The sequence below is a fragment of the Colobus angolensis genome, unplaced genomic scaffold (assembly GCF_000951035.1).
Source record: "Colobus angolensis palliatus isolate OR3802 unplaced genomic scaffold, Cang.pa_1.0 Scaffold158, whole genome shotgun sequence".
Taxonomy (NCBI): domain Eukaryota; kingdom Metazoa; phylum Chordata; class Mammalia; order Primates; family Cercopithecidae; genus Colobus; species Colobus angolensis.
In genome coordinates, this window is record NW_012114688.1 from 5,688,531 (window position 1) to 5,706,605 (window position 18,075).

Consider the following 18,075-nt stretch of genomic DNA (forward strand, 5'->3'; position numbering starts at 1 on the left):
GAACAGACATTGGAACCGGTTTGCTGGGATCAAATCCAAACTCTATTGCATATTATTTGTGTAATGTTGGGCAAGTTACTTAGCTTCTTGGAGTCACCTCTAGTAAAATGAGGATAGTGACAATGTGTTTTCCATAATGTGGTCTTGAGAATTAATTGTGTCAATTTTTCTACAGTAATAAAGGCAATGCCAGGAAAATATTAAGTAGTCAATAAGTGTTGCTCTTATTATCACTCTGGCCTTCAATCACATTCAGTGATGACAATGAGGATAACGATATTTACCTAACCAGGCTACTATGTAGATAAAGTGTGATTGTGCCCATGAAAATGTCTAGTACATATGGGCGACTGAGGCAGGAGACTCGCTTGAACCTGGGAGACGGAGGTTGCAGTGAGTCGAGATCTCATCACTGTCCTCCAACCTGGGCAACAGAGTAAGACTCTGTCTCAAAAAAAAAAGTCTAGTAATAGTATTCAATAAATGCCCGTTTCTCCCCCTCCCCCCCCCTTTTTTTTTTGAGACTGAGTTTCACTCTTGTTGACCAAGCTGGAGTGTGATGGCGCTATCTCAACCGACTACAATCTCTGCCTCCCAGGTTCAAGTGATTCTCCTGCCTCAGCCTTCTGAGTAGATGGGATTACAGGCATGCACCACCATGCCCGTCTAATTTTTTGTATTTTTAGTAGAAATGGGATTTCACCATGTTAGCCAGGCTGGTCTCGAACTCCTGACTTCAGGCAATCTGCCTGCCTTGGGATCCCAAAGTGCTGGGATTACAGGCATGAGCCACTGCGCCCGGCCAAATATCAATTGCATTTCCATGTGTGACTATAGGACAGAGAAGACAGATTAGGTGGAATTTGATCAGTGCCACATATTATACATTGTTATCGAGTAAATATCATCAGTCGGCTTATTAGCTGTTCTTTTTTTTTTTTTTGAGGCAGAGTCTCGCTCTGTCACCCGGGCTGGAGTACTGCTGGCTAACACAGTGAAACCCTGTCTCTACTAAAAAATACAAAAAAAAAAAAAAAAAAAAAAAAAAAACTAGCTGTTCTTTTCTTATAAAAGTAGATTGTGCCACAAATACCTTATTTTGTTAATTCTTTTGATTCTGGCCATAGATAAATGGTGATTTACTCTATTCAGAGAAGGATAGAAAAGTAGGCTTGTATTTTAGGTTTCTTGTGGCATACACTGGTGTACAATCTGCTAGAATTGAAGGAGGATGTTATTAATCAAAAGGTGCACAAAGAGGCAAAGGACTTCATTATGCTGTTTTGCTTCCACAACTTGCACCTGGAGCTTCTTAATGACTGTGCCCTTTGGAGATAGGTGGTACTCTGAAAAGTGTAAGCCTCTCTAAACCTCTTCTTGTCTCAAATTGACATGTTTTCATGACACTATGAATAATCAATCTAATTCTTAAATGATGTGAATGACTTTGGTTGGACTATAATTAGTTGAAACAATTTTTTTTCCTGGTCATTAGAAGCATTTCTAGAACTAGGGAAAGAAAGAAAGTCAGGAAATGGCTGGGAAAAAAAGTCATGTATTCCTTGAAAAATACAAATTTATAGATGATATTGTGTACTGGGTGAACAAATCCAGTAGATGGCAGTTTAGTAACATACAATATCCTTCTATCACGGGGGAATTCATGTTTAGCAGTCATCTTTTCTTAGAATATATAGGAAAATATATATATTAAATGTTATCTATTTATTGCCATCTTTTGTGGAAAAGTTATCATCTCCCACCTCTGTGGGTGCTCTCTGCTGGCTTAAAGAAGCAAAGTTGGTATAAACTCATCAAATAACAAACAATATAAGGAGTGTTGGAATTTTCCAGGATTTTTCCATCATATTTTATTACCTCCCCATTCATTTGAAGCACATATAGATAGCCATGATATTTGAAGAAATAAAGGACTTGGGAATGTTTCTTAAGAAAAATAATGCTGTAACCAACAATTGATTCCTCTGAAAAACTGGCTATAATTTTAGCATTTCATGCATATTTTCTTTAATTATCAGCTAAGATATTTAATAAACTAAGAGAAGTATGGAAAAGGTGTAGAGTATATATAGATTATCAGAATGAGAAGGTAATATATCTGAGAATTTTTGAATGTTAAAAGGAGAAAAAAAATATCCCAACCTTCCCCGAGATGTAAACTCAAAGATTGCATTACTTCTTACATGGCATTCAACAAAAAGTCCAGACATTAGGAAAATTCTGATTCCAGAACAGAAAGCTAGCAGTACGTTCTAAGATAGAAGTAGACCATTACACACATTGTATCGGTTTAAATGAGCATACATTATATCCTTCAGTGAGGAATTTCTGCCATGGTGCCCTATTTTCTTGGGCACCGGGGCCTGACAGCTTTCTCACACAACTCAGCAGTTGAAAGTGATACAATTTTGACATGAAATGTGCTTATACTCTGAAAGCCATTAAAGAAGCCTTGTTTGCTTATAATTTTCTAATAAAATAAAAGACCTTCTGTGGAAAGCAATTTTAAAAAACACATCATAACATTTTAAGTATGTAGGTCTTGCAATGTTTGTTCCAATTTTCTAGTGACAGACACAGAGTAATAAGATTTCCCTAACAGATGCTTAGTGCTGGGTACTCACATGTCACTCAAGCTGACAAGATTTCAGAAAAAAAAAAAAACACTTTCTTCACCATGTTACCATCTTGAAAGATCAGTTATTGCATATAATTCAATTTTGTTTAATTGAAAGCTATAAAATTCACAAAATATCAGTTTATAAAAGTTAATGTAACAGAATAAATTGGAAATATACCTTAAACAACCCATTAGATCCTATCTACAACTTTAAGTCTATCTCAGACAAGACTTTAATCCTATATGCCTGGAGAAGAGCTTTAGCCCAGTTCACAATAAGATTATAGAATTTTAAAGTTGGGAAAAATACGTATAGATAATCTACTTCTTTCAATGCCCAGTTTTAATGATTTACTTTTTATATATACCTGAAAAATTTGAACTTATACCTGAAAAATTTGAACTGAATTAACATATAGCAGGCATCCATTAAAGTTACATAGTTTATTTATTCATTCGTTCAACCAACATTTATCAAGCATCTTACATATACCGACTAGTATTTTCCAGGAACTATGTTATGGACTTTTAATGCAAGAATAAATATTTCACTATCCTTGCCTCTGAGGAAGTGCTCAGAGTCTAGCTGGGAAGATAGACAAGTAAATTAATAACTATACTGTAGTGTAATAAAGGCCAGACAGTTTTGTATACAGCCCTGTGGGAAAACAGATGAGGGGGCATTCTATGTCACTTGGGGGTTTTGGGAAGACAACAGAAAGGAAATCACATTTGAGCTGGGTCTTGGAGTTTGAGCAGGAATTCTCAGGGGGAAAAGTAGGGGGTGAGGATTTAGGAAAGGAAACAGACATAAAGGCAGAAGAATATGTTCAAAGAATGACAGTTTTAAATACAGGGAATGGTGGGAAATAATGTAGAGTGGCCCTGGAAAGGTAGTTCATAAAAAGACTGCAAAAGTCAGATGCTAAAAAGTTTGGCATGATTTTTGTAGGAAACAGGGAGCTACTGAAAAAAAATTGAAAATGAAGAAAAAGGATATGATCAGAATTATATTTTTTAAAACATTATCTCTGGCAATGGTGTGAAAGATGGGTTAGATGAGGTCAAGAATAGTCTGGTTGAAATATGTTCAGGTCTAAACTAGCACAGTGGAAGTGACAATGGACAAACACATATATTAAGATATACTTTAGAAATGGAAGTAACAGAATTTGGCGGTCAGTTGCTTGGAAGAGGTGGGTACTGAGGGAAAGGGAGAAGGTAAGAATGGCTTCAAGAGATCTAGTTGGTATGATTGGTTTTGAGGGTTTGGAAAAGTGTTTATTTAATCCTCTTCAGAAGGTTTTGGAGATTCTGACAGGTGAGAAAAATGAATCTCTGAAAAGTTAAGTAGTTTGCCAAGGTTACTGCTTTGGACTGAATTGTGTGCCCCCAAAATTCATATGTTGAAACTCTAACTCCCAATGTAATGACCTTTGGAGATGGGGCCTTTGAGAGGTTTAGATAAGGTCATAAAAGTACTCATGATGGCACTAGTATCCTTTATAAGAAGAGACCAGAGAAGTAGCTCTGTGTGAGAACACAGTGAGAAGGCAACTGTCTGCAAGCCACAAAGAATGCCCTCACCAGAAACTGAGCATGCTGGAACTCTGATCTTGGATTTCTTAGCCTCTAGAACTGAGAGAAATCAACGTCTGTTGTTTAAGTGACCCAACTTCTGGTATTTTGTTACAGCAGCCTGAGCAGACTAGAATTACCATACAGTTAGTAATTTATGAAGGCCAAATTTGAGCACATTCTGTTTGATTAATTCCAGAATCCAAGCTCTTAACCACTGAGCTGGCTGTTTCTTTCTATACTCTTGGAGTGGCCAGTATGCCATTTACTAAACTAGGAAATACGGGAGGAAAAAAACCATGTTTTGAATAGCAGATAACCAGTTCGTCCCTTAATATCTTGAGTTTGACATAAGTGGTAGGCAAAACACTGGAGATATTCAGAACAGAATTGTAAATAATAGTTCTGACGCTCATAAAAGAAATAGAGTCAGAAAGCTCAGCTGTAGGAGATACCAGTAATCATGGAAGCTGTGGGAGTGGCTCACATGGTCCAGAGAAGAGATGTAGAGTGAGAATGGCAGACGACTGTGTAGAAAGCTTTCAGTGGCAGTGGAAAAAAGGGGTCGTTGGAGGAGACTAAAAAGGTGCACTCAGATGACTTAAAGGGAAACTTCTTTTAGTTAAAGTACAACTTCCACATAAGTCTGTGAAATGGAGACTGACTTTTTCTCCCTTAAACACACATTGGGCAGAATGTTGAATCTGCATATTCTTAATGGTTTACTATTACTTTAAGAGCCTTTCCTTCAGAAAGCTGTCACTCACAGTTTCTCTTTTTCTGAAGTTCACAATCTCTTCCCATTGGATAGCACCATATTCCATTCCACACAAAATTCTGTAATTGTACTAGGCCACAAGTCCACATCCCTGATGATTCTACCACCCCACCTGAATTCCTAGACTATCCTTAAGCAAACTTCACTTCCAACATGTTTCCGTGTCAATCAGGGAACTGCTCCTTTTATGAAATACTTAACCACAAAATTCTAATGACTGAACCTCATAGCTATCTCTTTCTAACTTCCACTAACTCAATCCCTATTTAATGTAGTTCAAGTAAATTATTAAATACTTATTGTATGTTGTGTGCTAGGACTTAGAATACAGACTCACACAACAGACACATATACCTATACACACATAGTGTAAACATACCCTAGCACTGAAACATTGTTTCATCTCACAGAATAGGAAGGGAGCAGATATGTAAAAACAATTTTGCAATTCTAGTGTGATAAGTAAAATAATACAGGTATATTATAGGTGCAGTAGTGTGATACAGTGGAAAGTTTGAACAGTTACACCTAGGTTGAAAATGGGAGAGATATCATTTATCTATAAATGAATAATTAAACCCCAAAATATAGTGGCTTAAAATAGAAATGATTTCTTATTTCCCATAATTCTGTAGGTTGACTGGGCTCCACCTCCATTCATCTGGTGGTTGGGATGAATAGGAATGGCCAAGAAGATCTCACTCATATGTCTGAGATATAGTTGCCATATGTAATCTCTCCTCTCTATGATTTTCTCTCTGCATGGTATCTCATACTCCAGGCAAGATAGCCTGAACTTCTTCGCAATATGGTAGTTGGGTTAGGTTGGAACTGGAATAGTGTCAGTTCTATAGCATTCTGTTTGTCGCCCAGAATCAAGGGTTTTTTTTGGTGGGAGTGATGGCATGAGTATGTAAGGGTGGAAGGAAACTTTGGCAGTCATTTTTTTCATACTAACTACTACACATGACTTTATTTTATTTTCTTTTCTTTTATTATTATTATACTTTAAGTTCTAGGGTACATGTGCATAACGTGCAGGTTTGTTACATACATATACTTGTGCCGTGTTGGTGTGCTGCACCCATCAACTCGTCAGCACTCATCAACTCGTCATTTACATCAGGTATAACTCCCAATGCAATCCCTCCCCCTTTCCCCCCTCCCCATGATAGGCCCCGGTGTGTGATGTTCCCCTTCCCGAGTCCAAGTGATCTCATTGTTCAGTTCCCACCTATGAGCGAGAACATGCGGTGTTTGGTTTTCTGTTCTGTATCATACACATGACTTTAATAAGAAAGAGATGCTTGAAGTGGGTCTTGAAAACTGAGAAGTTCATTAGTGAATAGAGGACATGAAGTTTAGGAGAAGAAGAGGAGCCCTTTAAAAGAACAGCAGTAACATGAAGACAGAAAGCATCGTATTTGGTCTGCCTGCCAGGACATACAGAATGCCTGGAGGCATTTGGGAGAAGGAATTAGCAATGAGCTTGAGAGGCAGGCAAGATTATAAACAGTCTTGTATGTTTTAAGAAGTAAATGACACTTTATCATCCAGGCTGCAGAATACCCTGAGGGGTTTCATTCAGGAGAATGACTGCTCTTCACTCCCATTGATTCTTCTGTACTTTGTCAGCTTCATATATTCTTGATCAATAAGCCTTATTTGGCTTCATTTCCTTATTCACTGCAGCTGACAATCCACGGTCATTCAGTTAAACCTCTCTCTCACTGATGCTCTTAATTCCCAACACTCTCACGACCTTCTTCTCATTCCATTATTCCTAATCCTCAATTCTAGAATAACCCAACCATCTGTTCGTTCTGATCCTGAAACCAGGCACTGAATAATCCTAGAGCAAATCACATAACCATATTGATTGTCTGCCTTATACATTTATGATTTCAGTCCTCTGTTGAACTCTCAATCTTTTTCTAGGAAATCTTTACAGATACTTACCTATTTCCTATGACGCTTTCTTTTTAAAATTTTTACTGCTTTTAAAACTTTGTACTTAATGCTGCACTCTTTATTCTTTGCATATTACCTTCCCTACTTCACAGGAAATAGTTGTTACAATCATGAAAAATTTTCCTTTATGACTTCTTCCTGGAGTTCATCTATTCTTCTCATTCTGGATGATCCTCTTTCTTTCCTTCCAAATTCCTATCATTCTAGGACTTATTCTACTTATCCTACAACTCTAAATTGATTTGCAATTCTTACCCATCTTTATTTTCTTTCCTCCTTCAACATAGTCATTCTTCCTTTTTTACCCCTTTCCTCTTGGCTTTGACCTCAAACCTTCTCCCTTTTGCAAGTTCTTGCTCTAATAATGATCACCTTTTTAGTTGCTTTTCCATTATCTTTCTACAACTTCCTCCTCAGCCATGCTTCTACCACAATCAATATTCTCTCATTGTACCGCCTGATTATTGTTTATTTTATATTTATTCCTTAGTAACCTGAAACTTGGCTTGCCTCGACTGAACAGCAGGCAAAGTTTTTGACACATAGTATGAAAGCAATAAATATGTATTAATGATCAATTTCTAATTTCCAATATTATAACCTCTTTTAAGTTCTCATATTACAGTGAGAAGATGGGGAAAAGGTCGCGGTTTAAGATCTTGTTTTTGGATCAGTGGGAGCTTGCTAAACCATACTTGCAAGTGGGCATAGTGGCTGAGATTCTGTATTCTATAGATTTTTCCAAAATCAATCTTATTCCATTTGCATTTACGTTTGTTGGAACCTGTGCTGTAGCAGTTGGTAAATATATTGAACATTACCATTATCTCTCTCTCTTTCCATACATATATGTATGTGTGTGTGCATTTGGAAATTGTACCATTATATAAAAATGATTATTACTCCTGGTTGAAGTGTGGTGCACATTTAACACATGATAATCACAGATTTTTATAGTAACCTTTCTCATATGCTAGACAGATTTACAATGGCAGAAATCGTGGTTTCCTGGCACATAGAAGGTAACAAATACGTTTTTGTGGAATGAATGAATGAATGTTCTTTATGTGTAACACAGGAAAAAATTTCTAAATGAACATAGAACATATTTATGAAAAATTTAAATCAAATGTAATATCTATTGTTAGGGCTTAAAATGTTCAGACATTGTAAGTGACTATCATACTACTGTTATTGAAAAAAAACCCCACTCGTTAGTATAGCAATTCACAGGGCTTGTTTTCTCTTATAGATTTCATTTGTTAAGAGCATTGTTTTAGATGCAGTCTTTCCATAGAAACACGTATAAACTCATGAGGAGTTTGAACATAAAGTACTGCTATAAAACTAGGTACTTATTGTCCTTCAATGTATCTAACTTTTATCTTACAGACTGTGAGCTCATTTAATAGCATCAAGTGAGGGAAACTGGTATAGGATCCCCTCTGCTGCTTACCTTTGGGACTTTCCTGTATAATGTTGACGTTCAGTCTCAGCCAACCTGACAATAAAATGATTCATTTATCCAACACAAGCAGGCAGAGGAGGAGATACTACATCTTTTCACGCTGCCTCCCACTCCCAGAGCCAGTCCGATGCTTCCTTTGGGCTGAGCACACACACACAGAAAGCCCTTCATCAACAATTTTTCATGTTTTCTGTTAAATTGGGTTTACTCTTCTTACGTGAATTTTCCCCTAGATACTTTTTCCAAATAGCACAGAAAGTATTTGAAGTGAACTAAAACTTTTTAATAATAAACTTTGTGGTTATAAAACCCGAGGAAGACAAGACTACTGAGGCATTTAGGAGAAATTGCTGAAGCCAAGAATAAAAAAAGATGTATGTTAGTCTAAATCTTAAAATGAAGCTTTTAGAAGAGCCAATATTGTCTAATTGGAAACATTTATACATTCCTTGGGAATCTACTTCATAAAGTAATTATTTTAGCTACTAACACATTTTTTACCATTGTGTAAAGTTTTCATTTTCTTAATTCCTCTACTATCTGGCACTTCTGTTTTTAAAAATAACACAGAAAGCAACTGCCTTTTGCATTAGATATCTTACTTTTAACTGAAACTTATGTAAACCCAATTAAAGTTGCTTACTTAGGTATTTTTAATTTTTACTGAAAATAAATGCTTTCTTTTGGGACTATGCTTTGTTGTCAAGGTGCAATTCTAGAATCACCAGGCGGATTTGAAAGCAATCCTAATTGAATTAAAAATTCTAACTATATTCACGCCACTGCACTCCAGCCTGGGTGACAGGGCGAGACTCCATCTCAAAAAAAAAAAAAAAATTCTAACTATATTTTGTTATTATAGATTATAGCTTAATTATTTGAAGGAAACCAAAGTACCAGTTGTCGTAAGATATTCTATCAACTTTTAAAGATACCTAACTCTATCATTCTTCTGTTTTAAAGCCTTCATTTTCTAGAATTCTATTATTAAAATAAAAATATGTTGTTGACAGGCTTTTAACATATATATCAAAGACAATAGGTAGAATTCTAACTAAAAAAAATGGGACCAAGGCAGAAAGGTTTTGAAGGAAAATAGTGGCAAAAAGACTCAGAAAAGCATTCAATATTCAATGAAAAACTGCTTTGCTCTAGGTGGTATGAGGACTGGACCTTTTGTCAGTTAACAGTCTTTCAGTTCAATATTCAGAAAATCCAGCTGAAAAGATCTAAAACCAAAGGGGAATTTATTGGCTCTCATAAGTGATACTCATAGCCTGTATGCCAGTTATCAAGTTATTGCCTCTTGGCTCCAAATTCACCCTTCAATATATATTCTATGATAATAGACAATTCCTTTTAGTATTTCTCCTTTAAAGTGAGACCTATGTTAACCTTTATCAGCAGAGGATGCTGGAGGGACATTTCAGGAAAAAGGTGTCAGGCTGCCTGCCATCCCTTAAGGCAGTAGTGTGGGTATAAGGACATCTGGTGAAGCTTTGCCTCAGTCATGTGCCAAGAACATAGGCCTTTGGCAATCTTGCAGAGTAGATCCTGCAATAACCTTCTTGCTTTGCCCTTGACATGGAAATTTGCATACACATATCCTATTGGCTCCATTTCTTTAGAGAACTCTAATACAGCAATCAACAGATGTCACTATTGACCTCTGAAAATAAAGGAGGAAGAGGAGAAAGACAGTGTGGAGGTGGGGTTGAAAAAAGGTGTGATCCTTGGAGGAAAGGTAGAGAAGGAACGACTTATTTCACAATTTTGTCTTCAACAGGTAGTATATTTACTAATTCTAGACTTTCAGTCTGTTTCTCTCTCACTTTTGGGGTGTAGTAAGATACAAGATTTTATATAACTTTCTACCGCTCATCTACTGATTTCTTGGCCAGAACCAAGAGGGAACTGGAGGACTTACCAACACTTATTCATGAGCTGGGATGAAACTTGATCCAAGGGCCCTTCAGAGGTATATAATAATTATAGATGTTTATAAATAATTGACTCAATGGCTTATTTGCTTGTTCATTTATTCATAGACTCATTCAATTATCCACTTAGCACCATGTACAGCTAATCTGTGAAGTAAGGAAAAGAATTTCAAGATATGTAATATATAGTTCCTGGCTCTCCAATAATTTATATACCTATTGCATAATAAAACAAATGAACTTATTTTTAATTCAGGGGTAGTTAAAATCAAATTGATGAGAGAGGTTCAAATGATCATTGCAACTCAGAGGATAGAGAAAGAACATTTGCTGAAATGAGAGAAGGCTACATAAAAGAGGTATAGTTGAACTCTGAAGAATGATTAGGATTTTGATATGAAGAAACATAGAAGATGACTTCTAGTGAGAAACAGCAAAAGCAAAAGAACCAGGTTAAAAATAATACCTTGTTTGAGATGCGTGAATAAAGCAACATAGTTGGAATAAAATATTTAGGGAGGCAACTTGAGGGTGAGGTTGGAGTAACACATGGGGAAATAATCATGGTCAACCTTAAAGGTCAAACTAAGAACTTACATATTTTTTAAATGTGCAGAAAAGTGCATAAAACATAAGTGTCCATTTCAGTAGATTATTACAAAGTTAATGCACCTATGAAACCACTACCCAGATCACAAAATAAAACATTTCCAACATATCAGAAAGCCCATTCAGCCCCTTTCAAAGAATATACCTTTTTTTCTCTCTCAAGGAAACTCCAGTGACCTCTAACACCATAGACCAGGGGTGACTATTTTTTAATTCTATATACCTGTCATTACATAAAATATATTATTTTGTGTCTAACTTCTTTCAGTTAACAATGTTGATGAGAGTCATACATGCTGTTGAATGTGTCTGTGGTTCACTTATTTTCATTGTTTCATGATATTCTAGTCTATAAATACACCACAATTTATGTATCCAAGTGACTGTTATTTTGTAGAATTTAAAGATTATAATAAAGGTGATCAAATATACTTGAGCTTAAGCAACTGCCAAGAACAGTAGAGTCTTAACCAACTAATGAAAGCTTAGAAGAAAATTCTGGTTTAGAGTATATTGTTTTTAACTCTAAAATTATATTGCATACCTTATTAAACTATTTTACCAATCCTTTAGTTTGAATTTGTGACAATCTTTTTCTTCAACTCTCATTTTTCATCATTGCTGTGGAAGATCATTCTGGGAAGATGTTGCATCTGTCAGGGATGAAAGAACTGGGACTATGGAGGGATAGTTAAATTGCCTCCCTCTCAGTGAACTCAGTATCCAGAGAAAGTAACAGAAGCTTTTCTATTATTCAAACCTGACAGCTTTGGTTTAAGGAGTGATAGTAGCTAGGAGAATGACAGGTCTGGGACTTCTGGGAAGCCTAAGTCCACATAGCTTTTAAAGTGGTAGCTATTCTGCGTGCTCAACTCTATCACTAATTCTTTCCTTATTTCTAGACATTTATTTTTCTATCGCTGACATAAGCAATGACTTTTTTTCCATTTTTGCAGCCTGTTATTTATTTAATTGGATATTAACAGGTATCTAGCGGACATGTAGATACCCCAAGAACAGCATGACACTACATTCACCTGTATTGGTGTTGCGATAGTAACCCCAAATAATTAATTTTTGAGACAGTTTGCTTGGATAACAGTTCAGACATTGCTAGGCTTGACTGTGTGAATTCCTGTGGAATGGATCTCTTGGACTCTGTGCACATTTTAGCACAGCCTTTTTAATGGAACCTTTTTTTAAATATCTTTGGTAATATTTTACTTACCATTGTATCCAGAAAAATAGGAAAGACTGTTCATTAAACTTGTCTATATTGCTTCCTCCAATTGGGTTTCTTTGACAAATGTTTTGCCTTAAATGTGTGCTTTCCAGGATTATTATTATGCCTTGATAGCTTATGGTATGACACTAACAAGAAACAGAAGAGATAGCATCTTATATTTCTAGACCACTTTAGAATTTACAAAGCATTTCTACATCTATTATCTCCATTACTGTCTTCACCACCCTGTAAGAGAGGTGTTTCTGCTTTCATTTTAAAGATCAAGAAATGCAGGCTCGAAGACATGTAGTATCACAGTCACTGGTTTGTGTAAGATCAAATCAGATCTTCTAATCCTAGGTTCAGTGCTATTAGCCAGTGCCTCCATCCTGTATATCTGTATCTGGTGTAGATTTTCCTGTTATCCCTTTTGTATCTGGTGTAGAATTTCCTGTTATCCCTCAAATGGTACTTAGGAGCCATATTCTTGCCAGGTAAGAATTATCTGTCTGTTGAGTTCATATACCTTAGCATTAGACAATAACTGAAATTTCAAAACTATCAATTTAATGTATCACCTAGAACCAGTCAATTTTCCAGAGTTAATTTCATGGCATAAGGCTTACTTTTAATCTTTTCATGTGCTTTAATAATACTTGAACCAATGTCACCTCCTGTGTGAACAGAGTTCGGGTGAATAGCCAGTGAGCTTCTATTACAGATCTATTTCAGAATTGACTTCTTTGTGGCACCAATAAAAACTTCAACTACAGCATGACTATGTTGTCAAAAAGTTGGTTTTCATCATAGTCTGAATGTTGATTCAATGAATATGTAACATTTTTCTTGAGAGAAATAAAATTATTTCCTCGGATACATTATATAGATCATCAGTATATATGAATTTTTGAAGAAGTTGGTCATTCATAAATATATTAGAGAAAATAATCCAAAACAAACCATAGAGATACAATTCTTACATTAGTTTAACATTAAATGTCACTTAGTACATAGATGAAAGACTAAAATGCAGTAGAGTACAAGTATAATGTGTGTTGATTTATGAGCAGCATGCAGCTCAATAATCCATTGGCGTCTACTGACTGAGATCAGTGTAATGGCAAACACAGCTCTCTTTTGAGTGCTGTTCTAGGCTCTTCTGGTGAAAAGGTATTTTTAGGTAACACTATGAAATTCAGAGAACTGTGAAAGGTAATGAGCTATTCCTCTCAGAGCAATGTACCATGTCCATTCTATCACTGAAAGAATAATGGCATGAATCAGAAAAGCCAAACACATATACATTTAAATTCCTGAAAAATGATATGGCTATGAAATTAGTTAATTACTTGGATGTTTTGTCAAAGTTTACTTCCTGGCTAAATAGTAGGCCTCTCCATATTCAACCATGTCACATACTTATTTAAATATGTCACATATTTAATTAAACTTTCCTGCCTAAATGGGAGTTGGAGAATGATCTGGACAACATGAACCAAGTTGAGAAGGGGTTATTAATTAGGTTCCAGGACGATGAAGAGTATGCAATTCTTACCCAGGACCATGCGAATGCAGTGAGCCTAAGGGATTGGCAAATCTGTCAGAGGAAAGAAAGAAAAAATCTGTGAGGAAAGAAAGAACATTAGATTTTCTGGGTCAAAAACTAGGCCAAAAAACTTTAGCCAAGAAATAAGATATGAAAAGAGCAAAAGCCTTTTGGGAGTGAACAGGTGGTTCTTTGACAATGTCCTAATTTGACAATGGTAGAGCATAAGATAACTGAGGTTTTCCTTTATGGAACAGTGGGCATATGATGGGTGAAGGAGTTAGGTTGGCTAGAAGGGCCAAGAATTGAGCCGATGATGATTGATTATTCTTTCCAACAATAAACATTACCCAGTATTCTATCATTAGACACATTTAAAATGTGTAAAAGCAAAAAAGTTTCCATCATAACCAATTATTTTGTTTTTTGTTTTTCTAAAGGATTTCAAACAATGTTTAATTGATTCTTAAACACTGAATTGGATGATTTTGGAATTCAATTAGTAACACAGAGCAGCAGACTCTCAGAATAGGAGACAAATTTCAAGTTTATCCGATGGCACTTGAGGCAGGAATTCTTTCTATATTGTTCAGGTTGAGCGAAAGTCTGGTGTTTAGTTCTGTGTTGACAGGACACATGCTACTTTATGAGGCATTCCGTTTCACTGTGTATAGCCTTACGTCTGTAATTTTTATTTTTGGCTTCCTAGAAAACATTCCTAATTTCTACCAGCATTTTTGTTTATGTTCATAGAAAAACCTCTTCTTTATCTGATACAGTCTAGTGAAACCATTAATCGTGGCCCTTACCTCACCCTAAACAAAAGATACCAGCCTGACCCCGGGTAGTCCTGTAGTGAGTCCTTTCCTCACATTTGAATCTTGAACACAATGAAACAAATGTTTAGCGTTGTTTCATTTACAGCAGTGGTGCCCTGACCAGACTATTTTCCCTCTGAGACTCTGTCTTTCCCGTTTTTTCATTCTCTGAATGAATCTGCCCTAGTTTTTCTCATTTTCAAAACTGATTCTCCAGCTTTCTGCCAATTTTGTGCATGCCAGTCAACTGGGGAGACTGCTAGAAATGAAGATTCTTAGACCTCATGTTGCTTAAAGTATTTAGTAGTAGTAGTGTGAGGTGGGGTACAGGAAGTTAAATTTATAGCACACTCTGGGTAACACTGATGCAGTCAAGAGTATGAGCTGACTTTTGGGAACACTGTGCAATGTACATTTGTACTTTCATAGAACATTTCTGAAAGTGAAAAAGTCTTCCTGACTGACTTACTAACTGGATAAATTCCAGTTTTTTCATTCATTCAATAATTTAACAAACAGATATTGAACATCTACCCTGTGACAGACACCAATGATAAGCCTTGGAGTAAATAATATCATTAAGATTATTTGAGGCTGAGTGTATCGGCTTGCTTTTGGCAGGGCACTGAGTCACTTAAAAGAGCAAGGAATACATATCTAGATATCGATGTATTATATTCAGTAAATGTCACTAATAATCTTTAAAAAGTGGACAAGCATTTATCTCTACATTTCCATATCCCTCATATTCCTCAAAAATGTCATAATAAAGAGATTTCCTATTACACTCTAGGCATGTTCCTTTGTGTATACAAAAATAGTTCTAGGCAACACCAGAAATCTCAGTTCTAATTAATTAGTCTTAGGCATGATAATAAAATCCAGCCATACCAATTTTCTACCAGGTTTAATGAAACAAGGTTTTCTTCTTTTATTGTGCTACTCAATTGCCTCACAATTACATGTACAATGTACAATAAAAATAACTGTATAGGTGAACAGGATATGAAAATGTTCAGAAATTCTTCCTTTTAATTAACAAAAATAACTTTTTTTTTTTTTTTTTTTTCTTGAGACGGAGTCTCACTCTGTTGCCTAGCCTGGAGTATAGGAGTATAGTGGCACCATCTCGGCTCACTGCAAGCTCCGCCTCCCGGATTCACGCCATTCTCCTGCCTCAGCCTCCCGAGTGGCTGGGACTACAGGCGCCCGCCACCATGGCCAGCTAATTTTTTGTATTTTTGGTTGAGATGGGGTTTCACCGTCTTAGCCAGGATGGTCTCGATCTCCTGACCTCGTGATCCGCCAGCCTTGGCCTCCCAAAGTGCTGGGATTACAGATATGAGCCACTGAGCCCGGCCTCAACTAGTAAAAATAACTCTTAAGTAAAATACTGTTAAATCAGGTTCAAATTTTATGTTGTTTTGGTGATTATTTTAAAATTGTAAATCAGTGATCTTAAGTACGTCTTAAAACTTATATGTCTCTAAAATTGACCTCTAAATAATTCGACCTCTAAAATTTCTCATTTTAAGCTTAAATCATTGTAAAATATACAGTTTACAGCAAATTGTAAATATTGACATAAAAGTTGTATCTTCTTTGAGATATATTCATTTTGGTTCTCATGAAAAATCGATATTAAAATACTTATGTAAATTAATCTGTAACAGTCACAAATTATTCATTTTTTCTTCTCCCTGAACTTCTATTTCTATGCCACTTTTCCAATAGGATTTAGGCTAGTTCAATGCATTCTTTCTGCCTCAAAATCTTTTAGTAATTACCCTTTTCCTACCATAAAAATATGAATGTACATTGAAAAAGTAATTCAATTTTTTTGGCAATTTAGGCTCCAGGTGTTAAGATTTCTTCTGAATTCAATTTTCATTATTCATATTAATATATAATTAACCCAAACATCATGAATAACTTTTAGATAATAAACATAAGAAACTAAAATATATTAGAATTCTATTCATTATTCTCGTGATTGAGCTATTTCTTGTTCAATAAATGTATATATCTGTGGCTGAATATTACTTATTGCTAGAATGAGCCAAAGCTTAGCATCAATCTATTCTATTTTTGTTTTTATAGATATGAGATCTGAGAAAATGTATTCTCATAAATAAGTAGATGGGAATGGAAAGAGTTGTGTTTTAGCAGTGTCATTCAAATAGTTGAACTCCTTCCAAGTTATATGCCAAAAATCACATAGTTATCTATCATCAAAAATTATTTTTAATGATATACCAGCTGTCATCTCAATTAGGTTTTCTTTCAATTTTGTTAAAGGCAAAGAATTGAAACTAATTCTAGGTTTTATTATTCAGTTAGTAGGGTCATTTACTTTCTCAACACTAATACCAATATTTTGAATTGTCCTAAAACTCTGGAAATTTTTACACTCAGGATCAATGTGCCATGGTAAAATGGATGACAAGCATACCCCTTTTTGAAAGTGTGACAAGGACAACAAGGATAAGAAAAACCAGAATAAATATTCTGACAGTCAAATTTTAGGAAAGAGTACATGTTAAGTTCAGGATGTAGCAATTATTTCCTTGAAATTATTCATGCCACCAAAGTATACATATCCCAGTTTGAACTCTGCTGGTCAGATCATGTCTCCTTTTTAAGATAGTTAATGGTTACTCAACATTATGTGAATGTAGATTTTTTTGATATCGGAACCAAGGAACCTAGAGGAGATTGTATATTTCAAAAGAGCTGCAGCTAGATCTCCTGTCCTACACATTCTTCTTTTAGTGTGACATTGACACTCCTCTCATTGAGAAGTGAGAATCCATTTTCCCTTCTTTTGGACCTTGAGAGGCCTGTGAATATGGAGGAAGAGATGCTATGTGACTTCTGAGGCTATGTCATAAAGCTCTGGCTGGTTCACTTGGGAGGCTCACTTCTAGAACCCAATTGCCATGATGTGTGGAAGTCAGATCACATGGAAAGGCCATGAATAGGTATTCTGGCTGACAGTTTCATTTGAGTTCCTAGATCACTGCCAGCATCAACTGCTAGACATGTGTGTGAGGAAGCCTTTGGGATTACTCTGGATTCAGCCACCTCAGTCATCTGAATACAACCGCATGAAAGACCTGGAACAAAAACCCCAAAACTAAGAGACATAATAATTAAATGATTTAAGCCACTATGTTTTAGAATTATTCATTATGTAGCAATAATAATCAAAATGGGACCTAAGAGAATACCTTAGTAATCAAAATAATTTGATGTTCATACAATAGAGAATTTATAGAAGTTTTAACTGATTTGGTCTAAAATTAATCTTTACATATTATGAAAATTGCAGTGCGCATTAGTACATAAAGACCACAAGAAATACATTAAATAGCTAATGTTTAATTTCATTAAAAAATGACTAGAGGAATAGGAACAGCTCCAGTCTCCAACTCCCAGCGCGAAGGACACAGAAGACCGGTTATTTCTGCATTTTGAACTGAGGTACTGGGGTCATCTCAC

The 18,075-nt window shown here is 35.7% G+C and overlaps 1 long non-coding RNA gene across 1 annotated transcript in view; it reads left to right on the forward strand.

Annotated features, from left to right (window-relative positions):
* LOC105508106 overlaps positions 1 to 18,075 on the forward strand; it is a 155,540-nt gene that overhangs the window by 9,693 nt on the left and 127,772 nt on the right. The window lies entirely within an intron of this gene.